This window comes from Syngnathus floridae, chromosome 5 (genome assembly GCF_059516105.1).
Source record: "Syngnathus floridae isolate MCC-2025c chromosome 5, RoL_Sflo_1.0, whole genome shotgun sequence".
NCBI lineage: Eukaryota > Metazoa > Chordata > Actinopteri > Syngnathiformes > Syngnathidae > Syngnathus > Syngnathus floridae.
The window spans coordinates 2,691,901-2,710,263 of NC_142417.1; the positions used below are offsets into that span (position 1 = coordinate 2,691,901).

An 18,363-nucleotide genomic window follows, 5' to 3' on the forward strand; every position below is an offset into this window, starting at 1 on the left:
TCTCCCGGGTCCATTCGATCTGTTTCCACTCATCTTTTCACCTGCCTAATATGCCCTATCCACCCCCAATACACACTCGACTCACGCCCTTCAATCCTCACAACACACACACACACACACACACACAGACAGAGCATTCAGTTCCGCCAGCTTGTCAGAGTGTGACTGATTGATGACTTGCCAGAAGGCTGAGTATTGTTGATGTCAGGAACAGGACAGGTAGCCCAGACCACAGCCCAAGTGTGTGTGTGTCTGTGTGTGTGTGTTGTTGATGTCTCTTTCTTTCACTCCCTCCCAACATTTCCATCTTTATCGCTAGCTTCCACTCTCCTTGACCCCTACTGATCACCGTAAGGGATTCTCAAGTGTTTCATTGCAAAAAGATACTCATTTTTTTCTCGCCCGCAGTGCTCACAACTGTGCGGTCAGTCATGGATGGACGGCGTTTTGTTGCACCTCAGCTTTTTTCTCACATTTGAATCGGAGCCAACAGTGGTGACCAGGGTTTTATGTAAACCTGGATAAGGAAGTCGACAAAATTTGGATGTGACCCTCCGTTACTTTTTGATTCAAAAGCACCACGGGTCATGCTGCAGACTATACAGTATAAAACTGGGAAGGGGATCCATCCGCATCGTCTCTTCGTGTCGTGCGTCTTACTTTTTTATTGAAAGAATATAACATGTATGTACTGCATTTTTAAAAACAATCGTAAGCCTTTATTCTTGAAAATAACATTTTCTTGTGGGCTCTTTTTGGAGAAAAGTCTCGCCTGCGGGTGTACTTTTATTCCCCTTCCAAGCTCGTCTCTGTGGGCGGAATTAATGATCTGACGCGGGAAGTGCCCTTTTCCTCGCCCCGACCAGCTGTAGCACAACGTTTGCATTAATACGGGCTAATGCCAGGACCGCCCGGTGTTCAAACCCGGCCAGGTGTTCTGTGGCACCAGGAAATCTAATGACCTGACCAGGGGAAGCCACCCTTTACTTGGCCACATGCTGTCTAGCTACGAGGAAAGTTCTTAAAATAAACATGATGTATTTGAACATTGGCAACTGTCATACAAGTAAGATGAAGCCCAGGAGCAGCAAATACAATGAAAACAGCAGGGGCCCCTAAATTGAACCCTGTGGAACACCATACCACAGTGGGGCAGAGTGGGATACAGAACGACCAAGGCTAACACAATAGTCCTACCTGGTGCTGCAAACTAGCAGAATACTGTCCTCCGCCGTAGCGTACTTATAATCTTGTTCACGTAGCTTCTCAATTTGGAGGATATTTTTTCCCCCCACCGCAGGGCATTTAAATTGTGCCACATGGGCGACGTATAAGCCATATTGTGAATGTCTTTACCGTGCCAGTGAACATATTGTAAGTGATTTGCCCAATTCCACGCGGCCATATGTGGAGCCACACACTCCAGAGAGGAGGGGGACATACATGTCAAATTCAGGATTTCAATTGTTCCTTTGTGTTCATGTGGTTGTGATCATTTGAAATGAAATGTAAATAATCAAATGAATACATTTCAGTATCCTGAAAAAATAATTTCATCACGGAACAGTTGTCTTCAAAAATAATCCAATTAATTAATAATGAACAAATCACATCAATTGAAAACGCTCAAAAATTGATAAATTGATAAAACTTTTAAATCAAAGAAAGGCATTTTAAGGCAATCAAATTTTGCGTGGGAGAACAACAACAACGAGCACAGATGCACTTGGAGAACAGCAAGCCACACAAAATTAGAAGCTGCTGTCGGCCCCAGCTCACAAAGTCTCACCCCGCCAGGCCCCGCATTTTCTTAACATTTTATGCTTACAATTTTTCTTTTTTTTGGCATGACATAATTTGCTGGAGTCGTTAATTTACGAGTGTATTTGATCACGTAGTGCGGATTTGCACCTAATGCAGTGTGTTTGGAACGTTTCCCTCCATAGTAAACGAGGTTTCGCTGTATTACGTCTTTTGGTGTTTTCCAAACAGTTTGCTTTGATGAGGGGAAAAGAAACAACTATCCTGAAAGCTGCATCTAGTGTGTACTAGGGTCAGCGTCGTCTTAGTCATGTTGTTAGTGGAGGAGAAGAATGACAACAGGCTGGGAAATAGACTCAAGGTGTGCTCCCTAAGGCTCCACGAAGGAGGATGCAAAGAAAAAAAAAAAGAGTAATGCTTGCAAAACAACATATTGCTTCATGTTTTAATTAGACCCACTTAATGTTGCGTGAAGACCGGTGTAGTCGTCGCAAAGACAAGCTGTTCAGATCCAAATGTGTCTGTGTGTGTGTGTGTGTGTGTGCGCGCACGCATTAAAGTTGCAGTGGCCAAATCCTGTTGTGCGCGTGTGTCCAGCCTCCGGGAGAACACCATTAGTCTGCTGAAAAACTTTTTGTCTTTGATCAAATCTTCAGAAACTTTGGAGAAACTCTCTCAAATAACACATAATAGGAAGCAACAACATCAGAGCAATCTGAAGGTGGCAGGATCTTAGTTAAGGCCAAATTGTCATTTAATGCTCTTTCAAAGTGGACATGGTGTGTAAAAATGACTTTTTAATAGCTTCTATGTGACATAGTTGACAATTTGCTCTACATTGTAACTTTTCTTGAAAAAAAACAATCACATTTAATTTCGCAATATGGATTTTTCTTTTCGAAATATGATTTACTAAGACCTTATTTCCCCTCAACTTCTAATTTTGATCTTTGTCTTTATTGCCTTCCAAACAAATGACACGGCTCTGTATTTGTAGACGGCACAGCTGCACTGGAGCGTAAAAAGTGGCTCATCTTGATTTTCATGCCGATGCAAGCCTCGTTTGGCCTCTTTAGGAATTTGGCAGACTGCTTTGCATCATGCTGCGCGTTCTAGCGCACTTTGGGCCTTTCCTTTGACTTGTGGCCAGCACACCTGACCATCTGATGGCTGAAAGTCAACTAAACTTTCCGTTCACAAATTCATAAATTAGCAATGGCGTGCATCAAACCCATCTGAAAACGTGTCCATTTAATTCAGTGAGTACATCATTTATTTGGCAAATCAAGTCCGCTGTGGGCGGCTCGGCGGGGCACTGAATGGCACGTCCGCCTCACAGTTAGGAGGGTGCAGGTTCGATTCCACCTCCGGCCCTCCCTGTGTGGAGTTTACATGTTTTCCCCGTGTCCGTGTGGGTTTTCTCCGGGCACTCCGGATTCCTCCCACATTCCAAAAACATGCTTGGTAGGCCAATTGAGGACTCCAAATTGCCCCTAAGTGTGAGTGCGAGTGCGGATGGTTGTTTGTCTCTGTGTGCCCTGTGATTGGCTGGCAACCGATGGAAGTCAGCTGTGCTTACACCCACAACGGCGCAAAACACCCATTTTTAATTTGGACAAAATGGCTGCATATGTAAATCAATTTGTTTATTGAAGCCAAATAACTTTGCCCGTCGTGGTACTGTATTTGTGTGCCTTTAAGAGGCAGGTAAAGCTGGAGGGTATAAGTTAATTAAGCTTACATGATGGCATCGGTTGGTTCAACCTACCCGGCCTTTCCGTTTTGTGCTGACTGATCAATAAGCTGTCCAGTTTTAACAGCCACGTAAAAAAAAAAAAAAAATACAAATGGAGAAGGCCACGTTTGGTCAACGAAGTGTGTCGAAGCCTCGCCCCCGCCGCACTTTGTGCCATCGAGGACAAACATGTTGTCGGGGTTATGAAGCGTTTAAAGCGCCCAATAATCTTTTACGAGGTCCTGGTTTGTGAACAACTTCTCGTAAAAGACCGTTCCAATGGTCGAAACCATCTGCGCTCGCACACGCACACACACATAGAGTGACACTTTTATTTAACCCAAACAGAGTGTCCTTGCCCCGAGCTGCCACGGGCTAACGCGAGGCGCTCTGAAATGGCGGAATCCGGTCACCGACGCGCAAACTCGGCACCAGCGCGGACGCAAATGTGCCAACCGGTCCCCGGGAGCGTGTGACGAGAGCGCGGCGTATCAAAAATACGCCGAGGCAGAGTCATCTCGTGACGGGATGGGATCGGACAGCCCTCGCGCTCTTTCACCTCTTTGCTCTCGCTCCGCACATAAGTAAAACGGTCAACCTAAAAAATTAAAAAATAGCTAATTATAATCCAGACTAATGTTTAGTTTTGTTTAAACAGCCAAACTTTTGGCTAAAACGTCTGTAGCCCGCCACTCATGGTGCTCATGCTGAATTCAACGAGGTGAACATCCGACGTTTAACAGTGGTATCTCGAAATAGGAGTTGAATTTGTTGGAAGCTTTATTGACTCGCTTCATTTTCACATAATTTGACAAAAATGAGCACAAGCTGTGTGGCCTTGAATGAGTTGTAGCTTGTGGGCTTTTGAAACACATCTTTGTGGCATGTGGATAGAAGAGTGCTTGAAGGTTAAAGACTCTGACAAAGGCAACTATTGCTGTGTTTATCATGTTTTTTTGCGACGTGTCATGTCTCCGGGGGGGGGGGTTGCTACAGTACGAATGCCAACGTGACTTTAGCGGCACAAGCGCACGCATTCAACACTGTCTTTGAGCGCGAGGCCGCGACCGTCATCGGCAGCCTCGGGAAAGACGTCTCCTTTCATTAACGTCTGGCCGTCCGTTGGAATGTCTGAGCGGCCATCTCGCCACCAGCGGTGTTCGGTGTAGCACGTGCAACGCACCAGTTAGTAGCTAACACTTGAGTGTTTTTTGTATCCTCCGCAAACGAGTACAGATTTTTTTGGTCTGTGTTGCGAGCCAAAATTTGAGGAACGAGCAGTGCGATGTATTCGATTGTACATTTCAGCTGTTTGTTGAACTATTTTTGTTTTCCAAAAACATTCAAACGTCAATTTGGCAACCATGCTAATAGGTTAGCAAAATACAAAATGAGAACTTCGCAGTGAACTAAACCCACCTCTTTCAAAGTCACTCACGAAATCATAATCCACAAATACTGCCGTACGTTATTTAGTTTTTCATTCATGTTATTCAAAAAACACAGTAGTATTTCTTTATTTAAAAAAATCATGCAGTAAAATATTTTGCTAGAATAATGTGCCTAAAGATTAATGTCATTTTATTGGTTTAAAAAAAGAATATTTTTCTTTTTTTTTTTAACCACGTATCTGGTTGAGATCGTCTCTCATACGAGAGACTTGGTAAAAATAAACATTTACAACAGGAGTCAGTGAACATAATAATGAAGAACAGAAAATTAGCAGCGACAAATACAAGAAGCTGTGTCACAATCTAAAAATAGCAATTTAAACTCCTCAGGAATAATGAATAGCTCAGGTTTAAATGGATTTCACTGGTTTCATGCACGAGTAATTAGAGCTTTGTCAAACTAGTGCTATTTTGTAATTACTCTTTATTTAATTGGAAAAGGTGTCACGAAAGAGCCAAACAAAAGCAAAACAAATATACTGAGCCAACCCACGTGTGTGTGTGTGTGTGTGTGTGTGTGTGTGTGTGTGTGTGTGTGTGTGTGTGCGTGTGTGTGTGTGTGTGTGTGTGTGTGTGTGCGCGTGTGTGTATACAAATGCGCTCACAAAGTCTTGTCGGCACGGCACGGAGGAAATAAAGTAATAGTCCTACACGTCCTATCTGCAAATTTATATTACTTTGACCTTTTTCTCCTCAGGTCCTTCCATTTATTTCATTCACTAAACTGCTGATGCTTCTTTCTACACTTTTTTGGGACTGGAAGTAAGATGGAGAGATGAGGTCAAATGGAGGGCTGCAACATCTACAACAGCACTTTTTGCTCCTAATTCACTCAAGAGAAAATCGAGTAGCAGACGAACCTCGTAGCGGCGTCTTTCATTTGCCGCGATACAAATGGTCAAACGGGTGCGTGGCTTCAAAATGGGTTTGATGTTTTGGGAGTTGCTACTTCCTGGGAAGGTGACGATATTGCTGAAAACTGAAATGCAGACTTGCGTAATTTCATACTGGTTGGCTGGGCGGACCAAAGAGACCCGAGTGTTTGTTCGCGAGCAATAAAAAGGCAATTTTGCAGATCCGTGTAAATAGCTCGTGTTGGAGGGTTCTTCTTTGTGCGGCGCTCTCTTTCTCTCTAATTTCTGCTGGTGGAGTTAATGGGCCTTTAACCTTGTGTCAATAGCTGGGGGCTTTGGTGCCATCGCCCACACCACAATTACTCCCTCCCCAATTAGGCAGGCCAGGCCAACGTGTGTATGTGGCGCCGTGTGTGCAAAGAGATACTCACCACCGCATAGCCTGAAGTGCCCGAGACGGCTGCCATTCTTTTTTTGTTATTTTTTTTGTTTGTCAAAGATAATGAGATCCAGACCAATGTCAACACACACGCTTTCTAAAGCCAGCTTACCTCGCAGCCACAAAAATCATCATCATAATAATAATGGTTTTTATGATGCGATCAGACAGATTCCCATCGGGGGCTTGTCGAGATGACTCCAGCTGATTATTAGCGTCGCGCAAGATTCGGGGTGATTAGCCTTGTCAAGATGATGTTGTTTGATAGCCATGACGCTTAGGGCTTCTCATCGTATTGTATCAAAAGAGATATTACGCCATTTTTTTTTTAGTGTTTTAATAAAACATCGGTGGCATTCTTTAGTCAAAGCATGCAAAGGATGAAGATTTCACTGCTCATCTTTTGTGCTTTCGCTGCATTGCTAATTTTTTTGGGTCATTTTTATTCCTACTTACTCCAAATATTCACCTTACAAATATTTGGGACACACCATCACCAAGTTAATTAAAATATATGCCAGGCAGCAGCACTAAGGTCAAACGCAGCATAATTAACTTGAAGAAAAAGAAAGTTAGTTCTTCTGAGTCCAGTAATAATTGTTCCCACAGAGCAGAGAAGAAAGCGACATGAAAGCCTCATTGCATTGCGGGATGTTCATGCCACTGTATCCAACACGAACGTCATTCTCGTGGTTACCTACCACCGGATTTTCATCTTATTTGGACTGTGCAAAAACATTTCTATAGGCAACTATGAAAAAAACAAAGTTTGATGGGAGGGAGGAGAGGAGGTGGAGGGAGCCAAAGGGGGGGCTTTTGGGGCTGGTGGATAAGATGGCATTATCTGTCCTGCTCATTCTCTCTTTGACCAGCGGGGGGTGTGGCATCTTATCCTCACTTCCTGCTCAGTAGGTTGCCTTCACAGTCAGACTGAAGGATGGTGCTTGCAACCCCCCCCCCACACACACACACCCACCGCCTGCCTAGACAGCCGGCCTATTATTGCGCTGCAAAAGTGCACATTTTCAAACGGGATGATAGTACAAAAAGAAGTAGCGCTGAAGGCAAGAACCAAGAGAAAAGGAGGTCATCTAAGGATGCAAGTGCCTGTGTTTAACATCCCCTCACTACCAGCATTGACCTTTGATTTCTCTTAACAGGCGAGCAGGGGCAGTGGTTCTCTTTTTAATTCAGTCGCTGCACTGCGGGAAGGCGGCAGGGGGGGGGGTATAAAATATAAAACCAAATAGGCCAATCAGTGGATCATCTAAAGGCAGCCGAGTGATAGACAGGCTCGTCCTTGCAGTTTGGCGGAATGTAGTTGAGCTGGGTCGCTAAATTAGGGCAGGAGTCAAATTAAAATTTCCAATTTCTTTTTTTCCAGTTTTCCAATTAGTAGGCTAATAAGTGAACACGTTGTCGTGTTACACGCATCATTTATTGAATGCTGAGTACACGTAAATACGGAAACCCCTCAGGAAGTCCACAACCTTCTCTCTGAAGGTGATGGCATGCAAATTAAAATTTGCAAAGACCCAAAGGAGTCCAAGCGCGGCAGATAACGTGCGGTACTGCACCATTTGATTTGTTATCGATCCAATACCAAGTAAATACAGTATTGCTGTTAATAATACTCAGAGGTGGGCCGTGCAATTGGTACCTTAAACATTTGCTAACTAATACCGCAGCACCCAAACACGTGGTACGTCTCGGGTTAATCGGATTGTAAATGCCTCCCTCGAATGGATGTCTTCTTTTTCTTATCAACGTAAATAAATAGTGACTCATCTCAGTTCACAAACAGACAACACGAGCTCATTTGCTAGCCAAAACAGCAGCCAGGAAGCACGTTAGCGGTCTCTCAGATGGAGTCTGTTACTTCAATGTCACCTGAAAGATGCTCTTGCAATCCCCCCCATGTTTGACCCTTTCAGTGGCGCTAATTATCATTAGTGGTGCTTGTAAACAGGTGAAAATCCTCTGGAGCACATCGTGCTTGCAGATGAAAAGCCCGTTAGCGTTAGCGTGGCTTAATTAGCTCTGAAAGTCTAATGAATAAACAGCAAGGAAGCGGGCGCAATGTCGTTGGTGTCGAGGGCACGGCATCGAGGGATTCGTTTGAAGGTGAGGCGCTCGTGTGATTAGATCCTCAGCAAAAACCTGTGATGGCTAATGGAATTACATTTGTTGAAATCCTAATGGAGTAAGTTTGCTTGGAATAAGGGTCGCTGTTGGAGCGGCGAACCTCAAGACAAGTCACGTTTCGATGTAATACAATTACGGCGTAGAATTCAGTGCCGCTTGAGCGCCGAGCATCGTACACTACCTGTTGTGTTTATTCTGTGTGTGTGTGTGTGTGTGTCATTCAACGTGAGTGAGTGTTTTAAAGAAATGTCAAAAAAATGCTCCACAAAATAAAAATAGAAATGCACTGCTGACAACTGCACAAGTGACAGGTGTTGATTTAAAAGTCTGGAAAAAAAAAAAGGGGGTGACTGACGATTCTGTGAAATCAGCTATTTTTTTTTTTTTTTTTACCGAATCAAGCTGCCTCCACTCGAGCGCTTATGAAACTGATATAGCTCCCCTTCCCGGAATATCTCATCTCACCTCATATATTTTATGCAGTCATTAAATTGCCTCAACTCACCTTTTCTGACTCACTCTGTCATCTTCTTCTCTCTTATCTCCTGCCTTAACTTTTTCTTCACGACTTCCTGACTTTGCCTGGCCGCCTGTCTACAAAGCCGGCGAATGTCAACTTTTTCCCTCAGCGTCCTTTAAAAAGAAAAAAAAGAGGCCGCACTTTGGGTTAAGTGCAACAAGGCAACAATCAACTGTAGCCATGACAGCATGAAACATAAAATAATTTTTAGTACATCTCGAGTTTCCAACATCCGGTAAAACTCTGCTGACGTTTCGGTTAGCAACAAAACTTTGTACGGCGACCAGTAGGAATCGACTGGAAAACTATGACGGTTGTGGTTCTTTGGGCTTCTTATCCCGACTGCTCGCTGTGCTGCGGGTGCACGGCTTTGGGGCGGCTTTCCAGACGCTCGCTTTGCAAAACTGCTGCTACGGGATAAAGAGCGCCTGGGGTTTCGAGCTTACGCTCCCAGAAAAACGTGGCCCGTGGGGTTAAAAATAATCTTCGCTCTGTAACAACGGTATTTTTTTTACCCCCCCCCCGCCTTCTGTCGGAATATGATGTGTTTATCCGTAACGGAGGAACGAGGCGTCAACCTATTTACCGACCGCTTAACGAGTAGCCTGCTGAGACGTTGGTGTTTATGATGCGGAGAATCCACAACAGGGCACAGTAGCGCATCCTCCTCCTCGCAAGTTGCACTCGTATGTTCTCCAAGAAAGTAGTGAAAAAAGTCTTTTCTTTGGGATATGGGTTGCCGTGGTAACCCTAGGGGGGGAGTTCTCATAAGACGTGCTAGCGATTCACTTATACCGTATTTTCCGCACTATAAGGCGCACCTAAAAAACTCCATTTTTCTCAAAAGCCGACAGTGCGCCTTATAATCAGGTGCGCCTTATATATGGACCGATATTGAGCCACTACAGCAGGCGTGTCCAAAGTCCGGCCCGCGGGCCAAATGTATAAATCTTATTTATGGACAAAGTTTTAAAATGGGCCATTCATTGAAGGTGCGCCTTATATATGGACAAAGTCTTAAAATGGGCCATTCATTGAAGGTGCGCCTTATAATCCGGTGCGCCTTACAGTGCTGAAAATACGGTAGTTTATTTATTTTTTTTTTATCAAAAAGAATTTTCGATTAATTTGTCTTAATCATTGAATTAATCATTGCAACTGTACTCTAATTATATGAGTGACTCAAAATATGATTCACACCAATCGTAATTAAAATTTTTACTCCAATTGCAATGCAATGTGATGCAATTGGAATATGACATGCGTCACTGTGTTGCTTTCTTCTTCTTTGTGTTTCACCCCCACTGCACACAAAAATATGCACAAGCCCAACCCCACAAGCGCACAAACTACTAAAACAAACTGAAATGATGCAAAATTAAAAAGCCAGATTCAAGTCGCTCACCCCCACCGGGATGTCACACAAACATACACACAAACAACGACTCACGCGCCACATGATGAATGGCGAGCGAGACGCGTGTGGCCTTAAATGTCTTTGCCAATTTTCTCCTTCCGTGGATTCTGAACTGGGAAAGATAGTTTTGGTAACTTTCAATTCATCATTTTGGACACCGGCCACTGGACCGGCACGGTTAATGGCAGGAGGTCACATGCATTGTCACACGCACGGACACGCAATGTGGATTGATGCTTACAAACACAGTATTGTCCAACAACTGCGAAAGCTACTAAGATACTTTGAGATAGCTTCTGTTTTGATTTTTTGAGGAGTTCAACATGACAAAATAACACATCTGCACACAAATCATTTAACAAAATTGTCTAAATAGATTTTTGTCTGGTGTCATTTCCTATACAAAAGTAAATTGCATGGCAGAAATGTTCCAAACCATCAAGAAAAGTCCAAGTATGGATTTTCCGGTGCAGCGAACCGAAACGATTCGACGACAGAAGAATGCACTTGTGTCGATGAGTTTGCAAAGCGAGCCAGACAAGTAAATACAGACATATTCAAGAAGGAGAATTTCCCGGCCAGCCGTGTTGTGAATTGTATGTGCCTCACGATATTCACCATAAATTCACACTGACCCCTCTGTACTACAAAAACATCGCCTGTGCATCAAAAGACTTTGTGGATGCGGCCCTGCTTGAAGCTTCTCGCTTCTATGGCAGTCTTGTGCTGCAGTTTCTTCTCCAAATACGAATGCAGGAGAAGCTCTGCTGAGCTGAAATAGCCTCCCAAAATGGGTGTCAAAAACGGGCAGTCCACAGACACCTCGGTGACCGTGATGTGATTGCTTTGTCCGATTTTTGGGATTTCGAGAACCGAGGAAACGCAAAGTTCTTTACAACTTGTACGGTATAGTTCAGGGGTCATTTTGAAGATGAGGGCTTCTTGTGAAAACCAAATTTGCTCAAATTATGTTTAATCATCCAAAAAATTGACACACAAATAAAATGTCAGGCACTGGGGCAAATATCCAACTAATGGACGGGATAATCGATCAATTCCAACGTTCCTGACTTCTCTTGCTGCTTATTTTCATGTTCACATTGGTACGTTATATGGCTACTACATCATTTTCAATTCACATCCACACAATATTGTATCCATCTAGTTTACTTGATAGTCCCAGTTTAAGAGGAGGCGTACAATTTGTACAATTCCACAAATATTAAATGGAACTTATTAAATGCCTTCGGGGGGCTGCCGATGGTAGATGCGGCAGATCCGACATCGATATCGACGAGACCTTTAAAAACAGGCGGCTTCTGCGATAGACGCAAGGCGACAAACTCCTCACCGTCTCCTTTCTTATCGCAAAGCGAAGGTAAAAACCGCTGCGCTAACATCAAGCATGTAAAGATTACATCTTAAGTCGAAAAACAGCAGTTCAAAGAGAAGAACGGAACAGGAACAGCCTCGTAATCTGATGGCCAGCTTTGGCAACTTGGCACGATGTTTCACCGAGCTACTAATAACGGTTGCCCGCGCGCTCGGCTCTATACCAATCATTTTTCTGTCACTCTCTTCTTTGGTTGATCTTTTGGACTTTCAAGTGACTTTTTAGCGGTTTATGATTCTTTCTCCCAATCCGCTTTCTCAAACTTATCATCGGTACTTCGCAAGGACCGACCAATCAAGTGTCTCTCCTCAAAGGTTAGCGCTGTGGGCTAACGATAATCTGTGTACCCGGCCAAAATTCACTGCGCCTCCAGCTCCCATTGTGGCAAGCTAGCTAATGCTGAATCTGTGAATCGCACGAAACTCAATGCAGCTCCGCTTACCTTGTGCAAAGTCACCACTGTCTCTTATTCTAGGAAATGACAAAAACGATCACCGCCTTGGCGACTCCAAAAAGCAATCAAATTATTGACGCTTTTCAGAAGTTAGCACTTTGAGCTAACACTAATCTATGCTAATACCAATCATGTCTGGACATTTAAAGTAGATTTCGATTTCAACTTGTAGGTAGGTTCCTCCCTCTTGATTCCAGGTGACACAACCCCGCCACCACCACAACCACCACATCAAGCTGAATAAAGCGCAATGACAGCCTGGTAAGATTGCAGTTATAAATCATTTGTCAGCCGCTTCTAAATTCTATCTGCAGTCAAATACAGAATGGGCACGCACACACAGACACACACACAGAGGCATTCATATTGCTGGATGGAGCTGTAATAGGGGACCTACAACACTGACAAATTGTCTCTTATAAACAAAAAGTCTTCAGTCTCTTTTTTTTGTTTCTGTTTTTACACTGTCAAACTTTACTGTATAGCAGAATTTGTCTTTTGGATTCTTTTCTTTACGTATCATCGTCAGATGTATTTTGGATCACATCGCAGCTAAAACGACGGAGAAAATGGACGGTGTCGTATGTCGTGAGACCCCCTGGATTCTTTTTTGGCCGGGGGGCCCTGCCATCCATCACCCGGACCCGCTGGTAAATGGCTTATGTAATTCAGTTCCAGATGAATGCCGGCGGAAGGGAGTGTCAGCGCTAACATTATTGTGATGTATACAGTGGTCGCGGCTAGGGTGGTAGCGAGGGCGGGTGCGAGAGTAGCCGAGGGTTCGGGGCTGATGACAGAACAATGCTCTAAGGCTCGTGGATATGAAAGCGGAGATGCTTGCCCACTCCATGAAATTCGAATTCGGGGGGGGGTACCTTTTCAATGGTGTATGAACACAATCGTTCTCATGAATGAATAAGAAGGTCATAAATCAAGGCAAACTGTCAAAACATAAAAACACTGGAGTTGCAACAGGTGCGGGTGGTGAAAGAAATTCAGGAATAATAGCTAAATTTTTGAAAGGCTGCTTTTCCGTTCAAAACATTCGCAACTTTTACCGGACCAATCTCAGGTGCCAAATCTACTGGGAGGGAGTCCGGTGTTTTTTGTACACTTCTACTTACCGGAACATTGTTGCTTATCTCGGCTAGCCGAGCTAATTCATTCTCGTTGTGCGGTATAGTCACCACGCAAGCTAACAGTTAGTTAGCCTAGCTTCTTGGATGGATTTCTGGATAGCGTGTATGCCGAAATCATGTCACAGACATTGAGTCTTGTTGATTTCTCCTTGTTAACTGACAATTGGTTGCTAGTTGTTTTTTTTTTTGATGATCATTTAGTCTCATCTTCTGCGAAACGAATGAATGAATTGAAGAGGCTCAGTCGAGGACGTCAGGCCGAGCACCGGAGGGGATTTGAAGACTTCTTGATTGGATCCGTCTTTCTTTAATCTTGAACTCAGCTTTGACTCTTTGCAAATTGTTCAGAACAAGAACAAAAAAGTACAGATAAAAGAGCAATCCAAATGATTTCGACCTTCTAATGTCTTTTTAAGTGGCGTTATCAAGAAAACGGTTCCTTTCTACTGCTCGGAGATTAAACGAGACACACAAAAGGGCCGCCTTTTTTTTTTTTTTTTAACTAATTGTTCTTCACAGAGCGATAGGACCGTGATTGACAGTGCGCCGTTTCATTTGTCTCTCAGTAATTTGTTTGGCAAAAGAAAGATTTTGAAATGTTCAAGTGTCTCAAGCATGTGTGAGGAGTAAAATAATGTAAACAAAATGATTTTGTACACACCATGGTCTCTATAGAGCAGATTTTCTATCGCCGGTGTGTCTGAAACGTGATAAACGTTTGCCGTTTAATCTGTTCTTTAAACAACACCGGTTTTTCGTTTACCGCCCGACATTCCATTCATCATCGCAGCTCTCGGCTCCTTTCTCTTTGCCTCTCCATCTTCCTCAGCATTTATTTTTCATCCACCGGTGACGGATGGAGTCACGGCGGCGGCGTTCGGGTAAGGATGACTCGCAGTGACAGGCCTGTGGAGAGCACATTGTGAGGTAAACAGCTCTCTCCACATCCTCCGACTGGACAACCATCGTATATCCTTTTCTCTCTCAATATACGCGGCAAGTCGAATGAGTAAAATATGAAAATAAACGTATGATAATACACAGGTGTGATAAGGTTGCGTATCCAGGGCAGCTTTCCCTCCCCCCCCCCGACTGGAATAACTTGTTTCTTATCAACTTGTTGAACCTATCTCACGCTTGTCGAGTGATGCGCTGATGCGACACCTCCGTATACTCTCGACAATAAGAAATCATTCACGTGCCGACGAGACGCTGCCGGAATTCAAAATGCCAGGGACGTGAGAGAGGAATATTGTTGGGAGGTAAGGGTGAGAAGAAGAGAAAATCCCCCAAAAATAAATGTCGCCAGAAAAAAAAGAAAAAAAATCAACTCAAGATCGGCTCCACTGGAAACACACTAACAAAGACCATTGAAATCCGTCAGTGTAATTAAACAATAAGCCTACGCAAACAGTCGTTTCTAATCATAGCGGGTGGTTGCCATCACCATTAAAGGCAGCCTCCTGTGCAACAATGGCAAACTGCTCCTTTAATTGCCCATCTTCACTCCAAATGTGGTGCTTGTCTCAGACCCTAATGACTGTGCCTGCAACATTACCGCCACCATTTCAAGCAGGGAAACAACGTACGGTGAACCTCCGCTACGTGACTTTGTGCCCTTCTATATCACAGATATTTACCATTTTTTCATTGATTTTCATAATATGTATTACCTGTGCCCTCTCTGCATCCATTACAACCTGGTGATCCTGAAAGGGGGATCCTTCCATCTGTGGTCCCTTCTCAAGGTTTCTCATTTTCCCCTGGCAGGGGTTTTGAGTTTTTCCTTGCCCTTTTGGGAGCTTAAGATCAGGGGATGCTTTGAGAATAATTGTCAATTTTTGGCTATGTGAAGCCCTTTGAGACTGTTTGTGGTTTAGGGCTATACAAATAAACTTGACTTGACTTGACCAGATTGTTTCAACGCAGGTAATCTAAAATGACTTCAGTTTTAGTACCGCATTGTGCTGCAACATTTCAACCAACACTGAGCTCCCGTGGATGTAAACGTAGTTCAATTTCAACTTAAATGAACGAGTCAAACTTTTTCAAAAAAAATACGATGAATCCAAGCGTTTTCAGCTATTTCAGAACGCTGACGTTTACTCAACACCGCCCCCTGCTGTTGAGCGAAAATAACATACTGTCCTTGGGTTCCTATTGCTAACGTCACGCAACTGATGATCCCAATCAAAGTCCTTGTTTAAAAAAAAAAAAGCTCCCGTGTAGGGTGCAGTCGACTTAGCGATGCGACATTGCCCATTGACCTTTGTTTATTTATGTGATGTGAATCCAATTACAGCAGCAACAGCACCAGTGGGGAGAGATAATTTTTTATACCTTAGTGTTTACTGCTCATTGACGTCCTGTCGCTACGTTTATGACTCGGTGTGTCCGACACACCGCCCAAAACACGGCGACTCCCTCAAGGGCATCGGCGCCAATCAATAGACGGCCAACCGGACTTTAATAATGTAGCCTGACACATTGTTGGCGGCGCTGAGACGGGGCGGGGCCGCAAGGACATGCTGCTGGAGTGGCTGATATGAAAGGCAAATTGCGGGTTGACTGATGGCGTTGCGAGCAATATTACGCAAATCCCAAAATGGGACTCCTCACCTTGCAAGGAGTGAGCCACTCGGCTGTATTAAAATCCTTTGTGGGTTTGGTGTGATGATGATGCGGAAGGAACGCACTGTACATTCTGACTTCAAATGGAACACAGTTCACTGACTCGAATGGGATCCGCTAGCTATTTAGCCATTACATCTTTGCTACTTCATTCAAACTCGGATTGAAATTTTTTGAGTGGATGATTGACAAAGGAACATTTTCACCCATCCGCGTTTTAATGGAACCAAATCTGGATTACGAACAAAAAATCTCGACAGAGAACCGAGTCTGATTGTTGTGTCGGTCAAACGCAGTTAGCCAAGTTAACCACCGAATTTCCATTTCTTTTGTATTATCGATTGATGATCGATTTGATCGTCATGGCCTTTCCTCGTTCTTTCCAGACTGATTCAACATTGCCTTTGTGTTCTTCCGCCGCCTTTTCACCTAGCACAGAAAAGCTTGAATGCCGAGCACAAAAAGACGTTTACCTAATTTCCCGTTTGGATTAAACCGAGCGACAGAATGTTTCAGGCTCTTCAGCGACAAAATGCCTCCGACTTGATGAAAGGCAGCTCTTCTCAGGTTTTGAACAAGTGGTTATAACCTCACAAAGCTTTTGTATACCGACGGCAATCGATTCTTTGATGAAGTTTTACTCCAGATTTGAAAAGGCCTCGTCTTTTTCTCTCAAACGTCTGTGTGGTCGATGGGTGAAATTGACGGCGGCGTTGCGTTAGTTGCGACTCCTCCTTCGCTGACAACGACGATACGGCAGTAAACAGGCAAATGGAATTGTGACAAGCGTGATCTAGCTTTGATTCCTGTAACTGCTCTCTCGGCGGGATGAAAATGGGCCTCGACGAAGGCTCTTCATACGACAAAAAGCACTTAGCGGAAATGCTCTTGGAATAAAAATAGTCAAGGCGAAAAAAAAAAAACAACAATGGCAGGCTAGGCCAAGATGAGCGGTTGACAAGTTGGATGGCTGCCATTTTGATTATCTAAATTCACCGCTGAAAGCAATGATCATCAGAGGGAAAGTCTCAGGGAGCATCGGCTTGGCCGCCGCATCCGATGTTAACTGGCGTGTTATCTACCGCTAATGACTACCCTGAACCCCGGTGCCAATACGACGTCATCTAAACCTCAGCGTTTACGTCCGAAAAGCTGTACATTGACGAATATGCGCCAAAATCCGGTGGTTGAATAAAACTTTGTTTCAATGAGCCAATATTTGCCTCTGAATTTTCGAAGTAGACAATTAACAGTCAAGTTCAATTTTCACTCAGTCTGTTGGATGTGTGGTAGAGCTTGGAATGATTGTACCGATACGTTTAAGCCGCTTGTTGTATTACACCGTGAAAGCAATATACTCAGCCCAAATCTCTGTGCAATATTTATTTGGCATTTATGGAAGACAATTTAAAAAAAAAAAAGCAGCATTCAAAGATCAATAGCGGGCGGGAGCCGTTTCCAGCTCAGAGATGAGATTGTTTCAGGAGGCCATGCGAGGAATATACGAGGCGAAGATCCGTGTATTTGTAGTTTTATTTGATGTCCAATAAAGAATCTCACAATAATAATCCCGTCGCAGTCGCTCGCAGAGGACAAACCGCTTTTGAGGACGAAACTCAGACAATATTGTCCATCTTTTTGTCTCCTAGCATCCACGTGCGTCTCAGACATCAGTCATACTTCGCCGGGCCTCGGTCAGTGACTGCGCAGAGAGACGAGAGGTAATTGAATTTCTCTCCTGGAGTGACTCGCATCAGCTCAGACAATTCTGACATAGCCAGGCGTGACGTAATAGACCGGAGGAGGCCATCGCATCATCTTAGAAGTGCAATTAACTACAGAGGAAGTACTGGCATAATTGAAGCCTGGAGAAGAAGGAGAGACATTTTACACTCGTGTGGTCTTTTCCTTAGGTGAGAGCAGATGAGGACATTTCTGTTCCAGCAAGGGTCAAGTGGAGCCGGCTGATGTGAAGATGAAACACTTCTGGGGCATGGCTATGGTAAGGTGATAATCTTAGCATGGCCTCACTGCACTCCAACTCACTATTTCTTTTTAACACGATGCGCCTCTATTACTAACCTGAGCAAAGTGCGGCCAGGGGGCTGCTTCTGGACCCCCAACAGCCTGTAACCGGCCCTCCCAGTTGCCAGAAATCCTTTTATTTTATTTGCCCACGAGTACAAATTTGTTAGGCGTCTCCCATCGCAGGTTCAAATCCTGTCGACGACGATTCTTTAACAAGCGACCGATGAGAAATCCATCCAGAAATTGAAGATATCTGCTTTCCTTCATCTCGTGGTGCAAATAGTGTGTGTGTTGTTGTGGATGAGCGTTGAAGGCCATGGTCTCCCCTCGCAGGTTCAAATCCTGCTTTCAACGATTCAGGTTTTCGATTTGAATTTTGTTGAGCCTCGCCACTTG

At 44.0% G+C, this 18,363-nt stretch overlaps 1 protein-coding gene across 1 annotated transcript in view; it reads left to right on the forward strand.

Annotated features, from left to right (window-relative positions):
• LOC148397408 (sperm-tail PG-rich repeat-containing protein 2-like) overlaps positions 1-18,084 on the forward strand; it is a 47,452-nt gene extending 29,368 nt beyond the window's left edge. The window contains exons 15-16 of the mRNA XM_088376464.1: positions 17,589-17,660; positions 17,853-18,084. The gene's annotated coding sequence lies outside the window, so the exon portion shown is untranslated. The remainder of the gene's footprint in view (positions 1-17,588; positions 17,661-17,852) is intronic.
• The last annotated feature ends 279 nt before the right edge of the window (positions 18,085-18,363 follow it).